Here is an 18,335-nt window from a genome sequence, read left to right on the forward strand (position 1 = left end):
GACTGATCACATTTCTGTTATGCACGTCAAATTTAACATATTTAAACAAACTTGTGCCTTTTCTCTTCCAACCAGATTGGCTCCTAGTTTTTCCCACGTCATCAGCAGTCTTCCAGTCTCTATGTCAAAAACATCCTTTGTCTCACAATCATATCCAGTTCAACAACAAATCCTGTTGGCTCTGCTTTCAAAGTGTAGCCAGATGTGAGCACCAGCACCTACCGCATGAGCACTCTGCTCCAAGCCTGACTTCTGCAGTGTTCTCCTAACCTGTCTCCTTGCTTCCCCATTTACACCGCTGCAGTCACCTCTCTGCATAGCATGAAGAGTGATCTTTTACAAAAAATACAGCAGATTCAGTTGTTCCTCTGCCCTCAGTTTTTCAATAGCTTTCTACTGCAGGCAAAGTAAAACCTAAAGTTCTTTCCTACCTGGCAAGATCCATATCGTCACTTTTAGTTTCCTGATTTCATTTCTACTTAACACTCTTCTTTCTCTCAACTCAGTGTTTCAGACACTTGGCTCTTTCTACCATTCAAACTCATTGTGTAAGCTACTCATCAACTTTTTTTTCTTGCCATTCCCTTGCTTACATACCAATTACCATACATTTAAGCTAAATCAATACTATCTTGTCATAAGAGGGTTAAGTTTCTGGCTAAGACTGATTGCCAAGTATAACAAAGAGCATTCTACATTATTCGGAAATGTTTGTTTTACACTTTCTGCCATCTGTTGACTTGTGACCTTGAGACTGTTAAATAATTATTATAAGAAACTATATTTGTTTCATTTTTTATTTATATACTTTTGACTGTGCTGAGTCTTAGTTGCTGTGAGCAGGCTTTCTCTAGTTGCAGCAAGCGGAGGCTACGGGCTACTCAATGTGGTCGCTTCTCTTGTTGTGGACCAGGGGCTCTAGGGTGCTCTGGCTTCAGTAGCTGCAACATGTGGACTTCAACAGCTGTGGCCTGAGGACTCTAGAGCAGCAGCTCGGTAGTCATGGTGCCTGGGTTCGGTTGCTCTGCGTAATGTGGGGTCTTCCCAGTCCAGGAATTGAACCTGTGTCCCCTGCATTGGCAGGCAAATTCTCAACCACTAGACCACTAGGGAAGTCTATAACTATATTTGCTAGAACTTTTTTTTTTGTTTTAAAGAATTGTTTGTTCAATTAAAGTTGTAAATGAATTGTCATGGATTTAAAATATGTCCATAAATTCTTAGATAGTCCTCCTTTCATTAGGTGGAAGCTAATAATCCCTACTTTGAGTGGGCTGTACGTAGTGACTCACATCTGTAGAGTAAAATGTGGCAAAAGTGATGGGGTGGTTTTCAAGACCAGATCATGAAAGACTTCATGGCTTGTGTGTGTGTGTGTGTGTGTGTGTGTGTGTGTGTTTTGTCACTCTCTTGGATCACTTATTCTGGGGAAAGTTAGTTGCCACATCATGAGGATACTCAAGCAGTCCTATGGAGAGGTCCACCTGATTGGAAATTTAGACCTCCTGTCAAGTGAGAGAGCTTTCTGTGCAAGTAATCCTCCAGCATCAGTCCAGCCTTCAGCTGACTGCAGTCCTGGCCACCCTGTTGACTAACTTCATGTGAGACATGGGGTCAGGAGCATTCATCTAAGCCCCTCCTTTACTTTCAGAAACTGTGTGAAATAACAAATATTTATTATGTTAATCTGCAAAGTTTTGAGTAAGTCACAATGCAAAAACATAAATACACCCCATTATATTTGCCATAGAGGTTTAATTTTAATAAAATATAGTCAATGTGAAAACTGACCTCTTTAATATGATCTTACTGGTTTTGTTGTAAAAAATTAAAATGGTAAAAAATAATGTATAGATTACCTTAAATTGAAGTACATATGTAAAGTTCTTTGCAAAATTACTCAGAGTGATTACTCATAGAATAATTTTGACTATCAAATTAATTATAAAATGCCTTGCACAATCTCTTCCATGGGAATGAAAGTACGGGATAGTCAAGGAGTGAAAACATAGCATATGTTGAGTAGGGTGGATGACAGCTTGTCTAGAGTGGAAGGTACAAAATGGGGACAAATGCAAGTACTGTTTCCAGGTAATCAGTTTCTTTTGGAATTTATATTTTTTGAAAAACTACTTCTAAATTTAATTAAGTTAAAAATATTATTGATCACATACTATTTGTCAGGAACCAGGCTAAAGATTCAAAGATAAGCAAGCCTTGGTCCTTTTCTTGGAAGAGTCTAGTAGGAGAGTGATAGAGTCTGGGGGTACCACATCATGTATGGGGTCGAATGGAGGCACCTTTAGAGCACCTTCAGGTTGCTTCTGGACCATTGAAATAGGTTGCGTAAGTCTTGGATTGTGTTATTGTTTATTTGCTAAGTTGTGTCCTACTCTGTGACCCCATGGACTGTAGCCCACCAAGCTCCTCTGTTCCTGGGATTTCCCAGGCAAGAATATTGAAGTAGGTTGCTATTTCCATCTCTAGGGGATCTTCCCAATCCAGGGATCAAACCCAAGTCTCCTGCATCGACAGGCAGATTCTATACCACTGAGCCACCTGGAAAGTCCCAAGTCTTGGATAGAAGGCACAACAAAAATCAACTTGAAATGTTCTTATCACAAGAAAAGAAAGAAAAAAATGGAAAGAAAGAAAGAGAGGAAGAAGGGAGGGGGAGGAAGAAAACATTAAACATTCTTTCATTAAATTCATAGGAAATGAACCTTATGGTTTCAGGGTTCTCATGAGGTCACCCTCACCCATCCCTTAAATATCAAGAATAACTTTGCTTTTCAACTCTTGGTGTTCTCTCTCCATCCATGAAAACAGCTGAGGACATGGTAGAAACTTCAGTAAATTGTTTTGCTAGCCTGCAGGAAAAAAAATCTCACTTTGATGACAGAACAGACTTATAATCACAGCTGTCAGATTAGGTCTGTAAACAGCACTGGTGCCTGCGTGTCAAACTGTCATCAGACCACCTGAGACCCTTCAAGAAAAGGAGGTTTGGGAACTGTCTCCTAGCAACACCAAACAGAATCATTTAATACCAAACATTTATTTTCTTTGCGTGTCATTCGACTTTGTGACATCCAGAGAGAGGGTTGGGTGAAAGAAGGACAGAGAGCAGTGAAACAAAGGGGAAAGCGGAGTGGGGAGAGGACTAGTAAAGCAGGAATGGAAAGAGGGCATGGAAACTTGAGGTAGAAGATGCAGGACACTTGGGGAACATTGAAAGCTATTTCCTTAGGTAAATAACTTTTTGCTATTTCAGTCTCAACTAGGATAATTGGTGAAACTTGATTTCCCCAAGACAATTTTGTCTCCCGTGGGGTTCTTACGGGGCTTAAGAATTGTTCCTAAGGCAGCTGTCAATCCTGCCAACTATTTTCTTCATAGCGTGAAGCACTCCGTGAGCGGAGTGCTGCGTGCTATTCCTGATTCTACGCATGGCTCTCTTCCAACCTGCCGGTTTGCTGTCCCCTGAAATTGTTAATGAAGCAGAGAGTGGGAAGCCGATCCTCACGGTGTCTCCAGCAGAGCACGGTCCTTTTCTGTATTCTCCATCCCTGTGGCCTGTGTGCTAGCTCTGAAGCTGTACCACGTAGGACAGAGGACTGGAGAGTTGCCGTGTGGCAAGGCCTTCCCTATATCGCACACTCTCTAGCACAGAAGCTGGCATGAGTCTGGGGTGGTCACTTCCTCCGTGGCATTGTTCTGCTATGGTAGCAGGATTTATGGGGCTAAGCTAAGCCTAAGCTGTGGAGTAGGAAATGGTAACCCACACCAGTTTTCTCACCTGAAAAAGTCCATGGACAGAGGAGCCTGGCAGGCTATACAATCCATGAGGTTGCATAGAGACAGACGCGACTGTGCAATGGCACACAAACCCAAGCTGGCTCAAACTGGACCATGCATCTGAATTACCTGCTAGAGTTATTAAAACTCAGATAGATTGCTGGTCCTCATCCTCAGAGTATCTCATTCAGTAGACCTGGTGCTGATTCAGGAACGTGCATTTCCCATCAGTGACCAGGAGATGGTGACACTGTAGATCCAGACCTCTAACTATAGTGTTTCTCACATTGACTCTCACTGGATTAAGACACAACAATAAGCTGGTTGTTCTCCATGCTTTGGATTAATGACATCATAGCTTTCTTCTCTTCTGTGGAGGTTATGTGGATGTTGCAGCTGTCAAAGGCAATAGAAAAAATAGGAAGTGGTCAGAATGAGGGCAATATTAGAGATAGAGCCCATTGATACTAGGGAATTAAATGAGGGATGGAAGGAAAAAGAGAAATTATGGATCATTTGTAAGGGTTGGCTCTGAGCAATGGTGAATCATGCTATTTGCAGAGATGAGGAAGGAGATCAGAAGAGCAGATTAGGGGAAAGAGAATTCACATTGGTGAGCAGAGGTTGGAAATAAGTTCAGTTTAATATTAACTTGAGATGTCCCTTCAAAAACCAGAATAGAGATCTCAAGTACAGAATTGATAGGTGAATCTTGAATTTAGGGAAGAGAGACAAATTCTGGGATCAACAGAAGTCAAATGATATTAATGCCACGGGTGTTAGAGAGAGGTATAGACATGGAAAAATAAGAGTTGGAAAAATAGCTCTGGAGCACCGAGACTTTGAGTCCTTTGACTTCATTATCTCGTGCAAAGCCTCCAAATGCTCTTATGTTAAATGAAAATAGAGACCTGGGAAAAAGAGGAAGCTTGACCTACAGTTTGTAACTGAGCAGGGCAAAGATCTTGTCTGCTGAGTACAAAAGGCTATGGTCTTAACTTCTGTACTACAATGGAATATGTCATTATGTAATGGCTAAATAGTAATCCTAACTAAAATATTTTTTGATCATATAAAAAAACATATTACAAAGAATAATGGGAAACATGGACTAAGGATCTAAAGAGTGAAGACAGTGTGTTGTAATGTATTTTTACTTGATCTTTGATAGGTCTTAGCAGTAATAAAGATTATGTCATTTAGATCTTAAAAGATTTATCTTCAGGCTTTGATAAATGCCAAGTCCATGATTGCAGTTGTCTTAAAATAACTCACACAATTAATTTTAAGTGAGCAAAGAGGGGGCAGAGTATAGAAACGAGATGGTTCTGCATGAATGATGGATAGTTTTAGGCGTGCTAACAAGAGCTATAAAGTAGGAATGGAGAGTGTCAGCATGCACACTCACCACAGCACAGCTGCCTCTTGCAAATTGGAAAGAAAAATAACTCCAGGCCAGCACCAGCAAGGTTAAACCAGAACTCAGAATTGCCAAAAGCCTAGAAAATCCTCAGAGAGAAAAGGAAGAAAGAAATGAACCCAGAACTAAGTATTTGAGGGCAGAATTCTATGAAAAAGATTGAATGCCTAAAAAGATTGATTTAAAACATTTATAATTGGAAATAAAATGTTCTTATAAAATTCTGAGCTTAACTATTGAAAGTGTTTTTATCTCAGACAAAATCAAGACTCCAGCCATGTTTTATTATCATATGGCTCATTCTAGCCAAAATTGTTTATTTAAAAAAAAAGATACATTTCTATAGCAATCACATTTTATTATTCAGTTTCTCCCCATGGTGATATTGGGAGAGAGGGAAATTTTCTGCCATTAGTGCGTTTATTCTGACAGAAGTACTGATTCCAACCCCTGCTTCTCCTGACCATCTTTAAACTTGAACAAGACTGTCAGCCAAATAGAATGGCCAATGACGGAGTAGAAAGACTCTGAGTTCACCTCCTGCCATGGGCATATAAAAGCTATAATTATTTACAGAGCATCTATCTATGAGGATGAACCTGAAGACTAACAGAAAAGCTTGTCAACAGCTAAAGATATAAAGAAGAAAACACAACAATATGGGTAGGAGGTGCAGTACAGCTAAGACCCACAGCCTTAGTAGGTGACCCACAAACGGAAGGATAATCACAATTGCAGAGGTTCTCTTCCCAAACCTAGAGGTCCATGCCCCACACTGAGTTCCCCATCCTGCACCAGAAAGGAAAACCCAGAATATCTGGCTTCAAAAGCCAGCAGGGCTTGCATATGGGAGAACTGGAGGGCTGTAAGGAATAGAGTTCCCACTCATAAAGAGTGCAGGCAAAAATCTCAAAAGCTCCAAGACACAACATAGAGGCAGTAATTTGAGAGATGCCTGAAGCAGACCCATTTGCTGATCTTAGAGATCCTCCTGGAAAGTCAGGAGGCAGCTGCGAGTCCCCATGGGAACATCAATGTTAACAGCAGCGAATTTGGGGGAGCTTGTTTTACCCTGAGGGCACGGGTGCTGCCAGGCTCCCTTTCTGGCATCCTCTTTCTAACCTATTAGTTCTGGGGGCTTACCTGCTCACCAGCTAGTTGGCACAGTCCAGGGAGCCCCTGGGCCAAACAGCTAGCCATGTTGGGGACCCAATCCCCTCTCCAGTGGGTGTGCACCAGCCCTGGTTTCCCCGGGTCTCAGAGTCAGCAACACTGGGACCTAGGCCCACTGGTCCACCACTGGGCCATCAGAGATTACTAATCTCTTTCTCTGATTTACCAGTGTCATCAGTTCAGTTCAGTTCGGTTGCTCAGTCATGTCCGACTCTTTGCACCTCCATGAACTGCAGCCTGCAGGGCTTCCCTGTCCATCACCAACTCCTGGAGTTTGCTCAAAGTCATGTCCATCGAATCGGTGATGCCATCCAACCATCTCATCCTCTGTCATCCCCTTCTCCTCCTGCCTTCAATCTTTCACAGCACCAGGGTCTTTTCTTTTTTTTTTTTTAATTTTATTTTATTTTTAAACTTTACAATATTGTATTAGTTTTGCCAAATATCGAAATGAATCCGCCACAGGTATACCCGCGTTCCCCATCCTGAACCCTCCTCCCTCCTCCCTCCCCTACTCTCCCTCTGGGTCGTCCCAGTGCACCAGCCCCAAGCATCCAGTACCGTGCATCGAACCTGGACTGGCAACTCGTTTCATACATGATATTATACATGTTTCAGTGCTATTCTCCCAAATCTCCCCACCCTCTCCCTCTCTCACAGAGTCCATAAGACTGATCTATACATCGGTGTCTCTTTTGCAGTCTCGTACACAGGGTTATTGTTACCATCTTTCTAAATTCCATATATATGCGTTAGTATACTGTATTGGTGTTTTTCTTTCTGGCTTACTTCACTCTGTATAATAGGTTCCAGTTTCATCTGGTCTTTTTTAATGAGTCATTTCTTTGCATCAGGTGGCCAAAGTATTGGAACATCAGCTTTAATATCAGTTCTTCCAATGAATATTCAGGATTGATTTCCTTTAAGATTGACTGGATTGTTCTCCTTGCAGTCCAAGGGACTCTCAAGAGTCTTCTCCAACAACACAGTTCAAAACCATCAATTCTTTGGTGCTCAGCTGTCTTTATGGGTCAACTCTCACATCCATACATGACTACTGGGAAAACCCATAGCAGCAGACCTTTGTTGGCAAAGTAATGTCTCAGCTTTTTAATATGCTGTCTAGGTTTGTCATAGCTTTCCTTCCAAGGAGCAAGTGTCTTTTAATTTCATGGCTGCAGTTTGACATAACCTCTTTTGTCTAAATCAATATTTAGACCTCGTGGACTGTAACCCACTAGGTTCCTTCTGTCCATGGAATTCTCGATGCAAGAATACTGGAGTGGGTAGCTATTTCTTTCTCCAGGGGATCTTCCCAACCCAGCCCAACCCAGGAATCAAACCTGGGTCTCCTGCACTGCAGGAAGATTCCTTACCATCTGATGCACAGGGAAGCCCCAAACCAATATTAACACCTTTAATTACCAATATATTCTTTTTTCTTGGTAGCTACAGTCCATCTGGCTGATCATTGAAAACCTATTCCAGACTTTTGCCTATTGTTAAATGAGCTACGTTTTCTTAAATTATCCTTTATCTTTTTCAAAATAGGGCCAGCACTTGCTCATATTTTTATGTTTGACACAATTACTTTAATATTGCCAGTGAAGTCTGAAATATAAGTGGCCTATTGATATACATTCATATAAAATGCTTGGACAGTCCTGCCAGTTAACTCTTTTGCTTTCCACTCTATCTTATTTGGTTTATTATTTCTAGTTTGAAGATTTTTCTCTTAGGTAGAGAAAAGTAGACTTCTTTTGTCTTCTCTTTATCATTTGATAGCATGAGGCCATCTGTTTCAAACACTGCAGCTATACCCTTTTTATTCTTTCCCAAAATGTAGTTAAAATAAAGTGCTTTTAGTTCTCTGCCATTCCTTTCAAGTTTTAGTTCATTCTGGGTGTCAACCTTCCTCAGAGCTCAGAATATCCTAATACTCCTGTGCGTTCATTCCTGGGTGCAGAGTTCTCTTTTCATCTTTTGTACACATGCTTTAAAAACCAATCCATCTAACCAGAATGACTTTTGTGCCACTCTGGCTTTCTCTTTTTCTTCATTTGTATTTATGTATTCAGAATTTAAGATTTAAAAAATAAATTTAGATTGTCTCTTGAGAATCATAGAGTCTTCTTTGAATCTGAACATAGGATCTTGGCTTTCTCTGATAGGCACCAAGCTGTGTGAGTTAATTCCTAGGGAAGTTATACACCTGGTAGTTATTTTGTATATTTCTGTTTCTCACATTGGACTCAAGCCTCCTTGGTGACAGGAACAAGGGTTCTTTTTTTTAAATTTTTTTTTTTTCCAGAATGTGAAATCTTCTGAGGCATGTGGAATCTAGTTCCCTGACTAGGTTTTGAACCCATGCCCCTTGCATTAGGAGCACAGAGCCTTAGCCACTGGGCCACAAAGGAAGTTCTGAGAAGGGTGGCTTTCTTGCTTACCATAGTTTTCTCAGCAACTCACACAGAGTCTAGAACATGAAAGAATGTCGTTATTAAATACATATCAGCTCTGAGTGTTTGCTTGCCCGCAGAACTGCACAGAGCTCAGATGCTTGAGTTTTGTGAATACTAACAGTGGGCTGAGAGCCCAACATAATAGATGGTTTTCTTTGTTTCAATTAGAGAAAGGTTCAACAAGCTGGCACTAGAGTTGTTTCCTTTCCCTCACTCAGTCTCCACTAGACCGCTAAAATGTCCACAAACTTCTGCTTTCAGAGCAAGGTCAAAGAATACCCCTGTTTAACTTACATATTTCTTTTTTCAACTCATGAATCAGTTATCTCAAACCAAGCCCGAAGCAGCAACACAAAATCATATTCCGAGCTCACAGTCATTGGCCGATCAATTTATGTTGACCAGATGGATTCAGTCAGTAATTCAATCCAGTAAGACAGTATTCCAACCCAGTCTTATGGACATTGTTCAGAAAGGTCCAGATGTCACCGACACACAATGATTTTCAGAGGGCTGGGCATGAGAGAAGAGCTGGAGTTACCATGACCAATTGACTTGGAGAGACTGCTTACACTTCTCTTGTTATTTCTTTCTGTTGATCTTAAACCAGGAATGTTTTCAAAACGAAGAGGAAGGGGAAAGAAAAATATTGCTGAGTATAATGTTAAAGTATTTCAGTAGATTTTGCATAACTTTATCCATGTGCAAGGAATTAGCCTGTAAGGCAGTAGAACTGGAGATGAAGTGAAAGATGCTGCTCACCCCTGAACCACAATAAACAGTGTGTGGAGTGTGGGGTTGAACTTGAAACCATATCTGGGGCCTGTCAAAACATGGCAGGCTGAGCTGAAGCTTTCATCCAAGCACATTATGTTGAATAAAGTAATAAAAAATAACACATATGAGCGCCAAAGAAAAGATATTCCCAGGAACATGGGTAAGAGGAACCTCTGGTGCATGGTTGCTCTGTGGTGCAGGTTGGGAGCTTCTGACCCAGGTTGAAGGTCCAGAAGCCACTGAGGGACTGGATTTGGGCTCTGTCTTCCATGAAGGCTGCTCTCCACGTTACACTCTCTGTATCTCTAAACAGTCAGCAAAGTGTCTTAAAAAGCCACAGACTGATTCATGCTAGGCTCTGGGGAATCGGGGGAGCAGTGCTCCCTGCATTAAGTGAGGGTAGGGCTTGGAAGCTGTTCACAGCGGAGGACTGGGGTCAGAGCAGCTGTGATGGCCTGAGAGCATGGCGAACTGAGGTACCACTGCAGAACCATACCAGGGGGCTTGGTGTGGGGCGCTTAGCAGGGAAGACACATCCTCTTTATTTGCCAAGTGGATTATGAGCTCATCCCATAAAGTGGCGCAAGTGGCAAAAAATCCCCCTGCCAATGCAGGAGACGTAAGAGACGCAGGTTCAATCTCTGGGTGGGGAAGATCCCTTAAAGGAGGGCATGTCAACCCACTCCAGTATTCTTGCCTGGAGAATCCCGTGGATATAGGAGCCTGGCAGGCAGCAGGCCATAGGGTTGCAAAGAGTCAGATGTGACTGAAGCGACTTAGCACAGCACACATGTGCTTTATTTTGAAGCCAAAAACAAATGCAACTTTTGATATAGGAGTTATATAACCTGAAATAGAAAGAGGCTTGGCACGCCATGCTCAGTAGGTCCAACCCTTTGCGACCCCATGGACTGTAGCCCACCAGGCTCCTCTGTCCATGGGATTTCCCAGGCAAAGCACTGGAGTGGGTTGCCATGCCCTCCTCCAGGGGATCTCCCTGACCCAGGGATTGACCCTAGGTGACCTGTTTCCTGCATTGACAGGAGGCTGCTTTCTCTCTGTACCACCTGAGAAAGCTGGAAAGAGCCTTAGCAGTTTTCTATGGGGTTGGCCAAAATGTCCCTCTGGTTTTGAAGTAAAAATGAAAGACTATTTTTCATTTTTCTAAGAATTTTATTGAACAACATATTCATTATTTGTTCCACTCCCTTCTGCCATTCCACCACCCACCCCCCCCCCCCCCCCCCGGAGACCATAATCCCATCTTTCCAAAACTTTTTATCTTTTTGATAAAAAGATAAAAGAACTTTTCCAAATGTCTTTTACAGTCTTCCAGGGAACTGAAATTTTTTTCCATTAAGCAAATGTTGTGAAGACCGAAATAAATGGAAATTCAAAGGTTCAATGTCTGGTGAATATGGCAGATTAAGAAGAACTATATAACTAGTGGAACTGAGGACTACAAAGGTCCCTGTACATTATGGAAAAGCTGATGCCATGAGATGGAATTCTAGCTTTTCATCCAGTCTTTCCTCTACTCTGCACTGCTTTGAAGCTAAATGATTGCAGGGATAAGATGGGGGTTCAGCATGGTCTGAAGCAAACAGATAGGGCTTTGGAGCCAGATGACCTTAGTTGGAATCCAGCCCCTCCCTAAAAGAGCGAGTGACCCTGGGCAAAGTATTTAACTCTCTGTGCTTCAGTTTCTCATCTGTAAAATGGGAGCAGTAAAAATACTAAACTTACGTGGATGCTGAGAAATTTAAGTGAGCTGATCCATGTACTTTGATGTGAACATCATTAAGTATTTGGAAGATATTACTATGATACTGCTATAATTTGGCCCCAATCTACCTTTCTAGTCTCATATTGCCAACATGCCCTTCCCCCATTACTCATTGTTTTGCCAGGGTTCCCTTCTGGCTGTTTCCAGAAAAACCCAGATATTTCATGCCCACATGTGATTCTCTCTGCCTGAAATGATTTCTGCTACCTTCTACATATCTCAGTTTTGAGATTAAAATCTTTTACTTCAAAATCTTCAGGAACCTTCTCTCTCATCCTTACTAACACAGTCAAATGTTCTGTCTGTTCACTGTCCTTTTCCAGTGGCAGCTTTCTGTTCCTGTTGAGGCTGGTTGTGACCCCAGAACCCTTGTCACACTCTATTAGAGCAGCAAGTCTCCATCACTCAGTCAGCATGCAAGCATGAGCCGCTGGTCCTCCTGTGATGACCCCCCATCCTTTCCTGGTTCATCATTCTCTATGTTACAAATAAAGAACACAGAGCAAAATCATGTCCTTTTATCCACTGGATCCACAGGCTTCCACTCACAGCTTCTCACTGGATTCTCCTAAAATATATTTTAGCACAATCCTCTCTCTAAAACTGCCTATATAGCATTTTCTCAACAGCATGCTGTCGGACTGAGGGTAAATGCCACATCTGAGGATAAATGACGAATGTGTCTCTATCTCAGGGAATTTTCTCCCTAGAAGAAAATATAAAGTTTACTCTGCTTGTTTTCGAAGATCCAGAAGCTGGGCCACAGTGTGCTCAAGACAGTTTTCCTTGCAGAAAGAAATCCTTAGGTTCCATCTTTCTCTATAAAGTCTTGGAAGATATTGATTTCTTTCATCAAACTTGTGTCATGGAGGTGCTGTGAAGATTAATGAGCTGATGCTTATGAAGTGCTATCCTCTACCTCAAAAAAAAAAAAAAAAAAGGAGATAAAAAGAACTCACCAAGCCCCCTTCATTTTTCATTTCAAGTAAATCTTTTCTGACCCACTCACTGAAGTTCACTTTCAGCACTGGGCTTCTTGAAATTCTTTATGAACAACTTGCAATTTACCAGTGGTTTTATTTTCATATTTGGGAATAGAGAATAGTGAGTTTTCTCTCTAGTTCTTAGTTTTCAATATGTGCTTCCTTACAGGATTTCATATTTGTTAGTACCAATGAGGGGGTGGAAACTGAAAATGAATGTTCTGAGAGCTACAGCATGCCAGCCAGCAAGCCAGGAGTCACTAGCTGCCTCCACCAACAAGAAAACAAGAGGCAAACATTTCAATTAATTTTATTTCACCAAAGAAGAACCTATAAGGGAAAAAAAATTGGAAAAAATTGTTATAAATGTATGTATAACTGAATCACTCTGTTGTATACCTGACACGCAACATTGTAAATTAACTAAATTTCAATAAAAAATAAAATAAAAATCAATCAATTCAATCAAAACGTTTAAAAAAGAACTATATTTACCCAGAAATCTAGAAAAAAATACAGTGAGGGAAGCTCTTCTTGAATAAACTTTGAGTAGCTTTGTAGGAAACTCTCATTCAGTCAGTCACAGGCTATTCTATGATACTAAATTCAATAAATTCTCGCTCTTTCCTCGAATTGAATTTCATAGGCACATCTGTTACATAATGTATTGTGATTACACATGACTGCTAAAATTGTTTACAGAGAGCTTGGCACATCTGTTGGAATGGCTGCATCACACAGAACCTATGTGGAGAATTAGTTATGGTCTGTAAATGCTACCGCAGCACTAATTCATTATTGTGATCATCAAGGCTCTGAGCTTTGCCATGCAGTTTTCTGAGGGGAAAAAATTCCAGAGGAGGTTCTTGTCCAAGAGGAAACCCAACCCAACCAGATCTCTTATCTTGCATTATTTCATCCAGCTGAGTCACTTGTAGCTCCTGGGTCCCTCTCCTACCTTAGTTCCTCTTCCCAATATGAAAAATTACATAAAGGATCACTGAGGTTTCAGAAGGCATTGTGATGCTGAAGGCTCTGTATACCAGTGATGAAACAAACCATGGAAACAGGGTTCTGGGTGAAGTAGGAAAGAATGCATAGCTTTAATGCTTTGCCAGGCAAAGGGGGACACAGCGGGCTCATGCCCTCAAAATCATGTGTCCCCACTCGGGGAAGATAATGACAAGTTTTGGCAAAAGAAGGCACACTCAGCTCATGAATGTTCTTGCAATGGGTTGGTGGTGAGATAAGTAGGAGTCCACACCATCACCTTCAGGTCCGATTGATCTCGGGTCTACATGCTTGTCAGCAGCATACCATAACTTTTCCCACCTGAACAGGGTTTCAGCATCTGCAAAATAGCTCAAAGATATTGTATGTATCCATTGATGGAGATACAGGACCCTGCCCCAAGGCTGCTCTTGACTATTTATCCCTGGTCTTGCATCCCCTCCCTTCCACAATTAACAACTGCTTGGGTCTGCGCACTGGAACTCAGGGAAGGTCATGGAGGCTGAATGAAGGCTGTTTCCTATAATCGAAGAAATGAGGTGTACAAAGGCCCTATGCCCAGGAGCCCCAGAGCAGCCCTGCCTGGTATTAATTGTGATAGTTACAACTCCTGGAGGAAAAATTATCCTTAGCTATAACAATATTCTCAATATTAGCCACATTGAAATTATATTATATATGTATTAATAATATCATCACCAACTCCAAATTGGCACTTGCTCTCTACCTCTATGGGCTTTCCAGGAGGCTCAGTGGTAAAGAGTCTGCTTCCTAATTCAGGAGACGAAGGAGACATGGGTTCAATCCCTGGGTCAGAAAGATCCCCTGGAGGAGAAAATGACAACACACTCCAGTTTTCTTGGCTGGAGAATCACATGGACAGAGGAGCCTGGAGGGCTTACAGTCCATGGGGTCACAGAGAGTCAGAAACGACTGGTGATTGAGCATGACCAAGCATGCAATCTACCTCTATAAGGATTAAATCATGAGCTGCTGCAGCTGCTGGCATTCAACATCCAGTGGAAGGAGTTCTGGATGGAGGTCAGGAATGAGGTTCTCTGTGCCCTCAGAAAAACTGGCAGAACAGTCTTTCAGATAGATGTTTTTCAGGAGATTTTATGAGCCCAATTCTTGCATCTCCTCATATCTAGAAAAACACTCAGATCATTCTCAGTGACATCTGTTCCTCATGACTAACAGCAAGACTCTACCAAAATGTGTGCTTGACCACACGTACCCCACTTCATTAAAGTCGTGTATAGCACTGACCCTTCCCCCTACCTCTTTGGAACAGTTTCTCGGAGCTATCTGAAATGCTCTCTCCTGTAGTTCTCATTTTGTTTCAAATGAAACTTAATTCACAACTCTCACATTGTGTCTTTTTTCAATTAACACCATCATATTCATATGATGTATATATATCAATTGATTAATAGATAAATTGAGCTTACCTAATTTTAATTGAACTCTAAAAATATTCCTGAAATAATGATCTGATAAAATAAAGGATAATAAACTCTACTTAACTCATTGTAAAAGGGGAAAAGCAACATGGCAAAATTAGTTGATATATAAATGTTTACTATGCACACGGTATTTCTGTTATAACCTGAATGATTTAAGTTAGAATAATTAGAATAAATTCACATATTTAATGGTCTCCCCAAAAGGAAGGAGAAAAAACATATGTGCACAACTAACAATGCTGATGTTGTTCAGTTGCTAAGTCGTGTCCAACTGTTTCCAACTCCATAGACTGTAGCACCCCAGGCTTCCCTGTCCTTCACCTTCTCCTGGAGTTTGCCTGTTTATGTCCATTGAATCAGTGATGTCATGCAATCATCTCATTCTCTCTTGCCCTCTTCTCCTCTTTCCCTTAATCTTCCCCAGCATCAGGATCTTTTCCAATGAGTTGGCTCTTCGCATCAGGTGGCCAAAGTACTGGGGCTTCAGCTTCAGCATCAGTCCTTTCAATGAGTATTTAGGGTTCAGTTCCTTTAATATTGACTGGTTTGATCTCCTTGCTGCCCAAATATAACTTCATCCAGAGAAGAAGAAACCCTCTCAATGTGTAGGAGAGGGACAGAGGTTGTTTTTGTTTGATAAGGAAAAGGGAAGATTTCATAGAAGTATCACTAAGCTAGATCTTAAATAAGGGGTGAACTTTGCTGGTGAAAGTGCAAGGAACAGACATTGTAAGTAGAATGAACAGCAAGGGTAAAGTTATGGGGACAGAAACCCTCTACATATTGAAAACATGTTTCAGTGTAATATAAAAAGCAAGCAAAGAGGTAGTGGGAGATAACATAGAAACATTATTTTTTAAACTTACCTTAGGGTTTCTTATCTGTAAAATAGGCATAAAATAATCCGCCTATTTGTGAAACTGTAGGAGTCGATGCATGTGAATTTCTTGGTGCCAAACACATGAAAAGCACTTGATAAATGGTAGCAACTGCTTCTGCATTATAAATTTTTAATAAATATTCCACAGAACTTAGAAGAAATCATACTCTCTGTAAATATGAAATTGTGATTAATTTACTTCAATTAGATCAGTCTTATACTTTTCAGTACTTGTATTTATTTACTTAGTTGATCATTTGTGGTCTACAGCAGGAGTTGGCAAATTACAGACAATGGGCAAACCCCCCTGCAGCGGCATGTTTTGTACATAAAGTATTCTTGAAACACAGTCGCAGCTGCTTATTTATATGATATCTCTGGCAGAGCTGCAGATTTGTGACAGAAACCATGGCCCTCAGAGTCTAAGATATTTAGTATCTGACCCTTTCCAGAAAAAGTTTTCCAACCTTTGGTCTAGAAAGAGGCAAAATTCCATTTCTTGTTACAATTTTTTTTCTAAATTTCTTCTAATACTTACAGCAATTTTCAATACTGATATTTTTGGTTCTACATTTCCTGATGCTTAGGATTCACTGTGATATATTTAATTTGTATCATTTTCAAGTGCCTTATGTTTTGTAGTTCTTTAAAAGATATCTATATTAACTCCTGATATCTCTTTGTTTGTATCTCTCAAGTTAAGTCTTTTTCCTTGCTATGATTGCATCTCTTTCAATATATTTTTAAAATTTAATACAAGGTGAATTATCCCATTGCCCTATATTTTTAAAATTACTTGTCCTTAATACTATCTTTTTATGTTATATTTTCCTTTGTACCTACATTTTGTTCTGTGGGATGCATGTATTGCGTCTCTGTATGTGTGTATGAGAGAGAGATGAAAAGGTTGTAGGATAGAAATGAAAAAGAGAGAGAAAGGAGAGAATCCAACTGCAGATAACAGAATCCACTGTAGATAGTTTAAGCAGAATAGGATTTTCTACCAGGCATGTATTTCAGTGGTTTGTGAAATTGGTGGAAAGGCTGAAAGAGCAGTGTCTGGGCAGAGTTCCTTTCTCCTGGATTTGCACTGCTCAGCCATGATTGTGGTTGAGAAGCTGGAGGTCATGGACAGGAACTGTTGAAACCGAGAGCTGTGGCCAAGACCCTCAGTTTGTCACATCAGGAACACTGCCATTCCCATTGTGGCTGATGCTTTTTTCTGGGCCACGATGCTTCCACTGCGATCTCTATCAGGAAATGAATGCTTGGTGCTCCACCTTCCTCTGTCTCATGTTCAAGTTCAAATCGGAGTGAATACATGTGATGGGTTTCCTAAAACCCATCAGGAACCCCAGTGCATGGATGTCTGGGAAATGTATATTTTAGCTCTCTGTTCTCTGCAATATATAATTGTTGAGCAAGCCAATCTACCATATCCATCACCTCCTATTCTTCCCTGCTTTGAATAGTTTGCATAGCTTTGAATAATACACATGAGTTTAAATAGTGCACATATATTTCTGTTTCTTAATTTATCAATATTAATCGGGATCTATTGCCTCTCAAATATGAAATATGAAGTATCCAACTCTATTTTCTGTTAAATATGAAAGATAAGGCAATAAACTCACATATCCATTTTTTTTCATCTTTGTCATACTTTATATAAACCTTTCTCAAGGTTTATAGCATTTACATTCTGTCCTATAACTGTATTTCACTCAGCGACTGGCATTTGTTCTACACTTTTATAGATTTAATTATACTGAAAATCTTTTCTTAATATGGCATTTCCTTTCTTGACATTAATTTGATATATCTCATGCTTGGCTGTATTTCATTAACAGATATGTCTACCTTGCAGCATATTAGTAAAAATTGAAATAATGTGCATAGAACTCCTGGTGCATAGTAGTGCCCAATATGAGGTCATTCCTATTGCTTTTATTTTTTATTAATAAACAAAAATTAATTGAAAAGACAATCTGAGAATGTAATTAAGATAGAGGCAGAACATAATTCACATCATATGAATAAATTTTGGACCCTATTTTTTTCTAAGTGACTGCTTGATTTCAGTCTTTCCTCTGATACTATATTATGACATTAAATTAGATAACTTTTTCAAGGGCACAGAGTCATCAGTTTTCTGAAATATGACCCAAGAAATTTTAAAGAGTCATCTGTGACCTTGGACAAGTTATCTAGTTTAGTGGGTCTCAGTTCAGCAATGTTCATAATCCCTTCAGCCTCTTACCACTCTATATTGTATTTTCCTGACTCTTGGTGGATTACCTGTAACTATTTTTAGAATCTAAGTTTGCCTTCTTCCAGGTGTTCTGAATGCTCCTTGACATATTTTCTTCTCAGTCAGTTGATGTGTGTGACAAGGAATACCAACTAATTTTAGTAATAATCTAAAAAGTCTATCATTGAAAAAGAAATTTATATAATGCTTATCAAAATCCAAGGGTAGTGATCTTTTGCTTATCTACTGATCATATCAAATAAATGTATGCAATATGTAAAATAAAAATGTGACTTTATTTGTATTCAAGTCCCAAGTAGAATTTTTG

The 18,335-nt window shown here is 40.3% G+C and overlaps 1 long non-coding RNA gene across 2 annotated transcripts in view; it reads left to right on the forward strand.

Moving 5' to 3' along the window:
- Nucleotides 1-13,379, forward strand: part of LOC147361760 (uncharacterized) — a 318,701-nt gene extending 305,322 nt beyond the window's left edge. For both annotated transcript variants that reach the window (XR_015138231.1, XR_015138229.1), the window contains one exon: nt 12,569-13,379. This is a non-coding gene — a long non-coding RNA (uncharacterized LOC147361760). The remainder of the gene's footprint in view (nt 1-12,568) is intronic.
- The last annotated feature ends 4,956 nt before the right edge of the window (nt 13,380-18,335 follow it).

This window comes from Bos grunniens, chromosome 12, assembly GCF_055505025.1.
Source record: "Bos grunniens cultivar Pamir isolate PY7600 chromosome 12, Bosgru_T2T1.0, whole genome shotgun sequence".
In the NCBI taxonomy this organism is placed as follows: domain Eukaryota; kingdom Metazoa; phylum Chordata; class Mammalia; order Artiodactyla; family Bovidae; genus Bos; species Bos grunniens.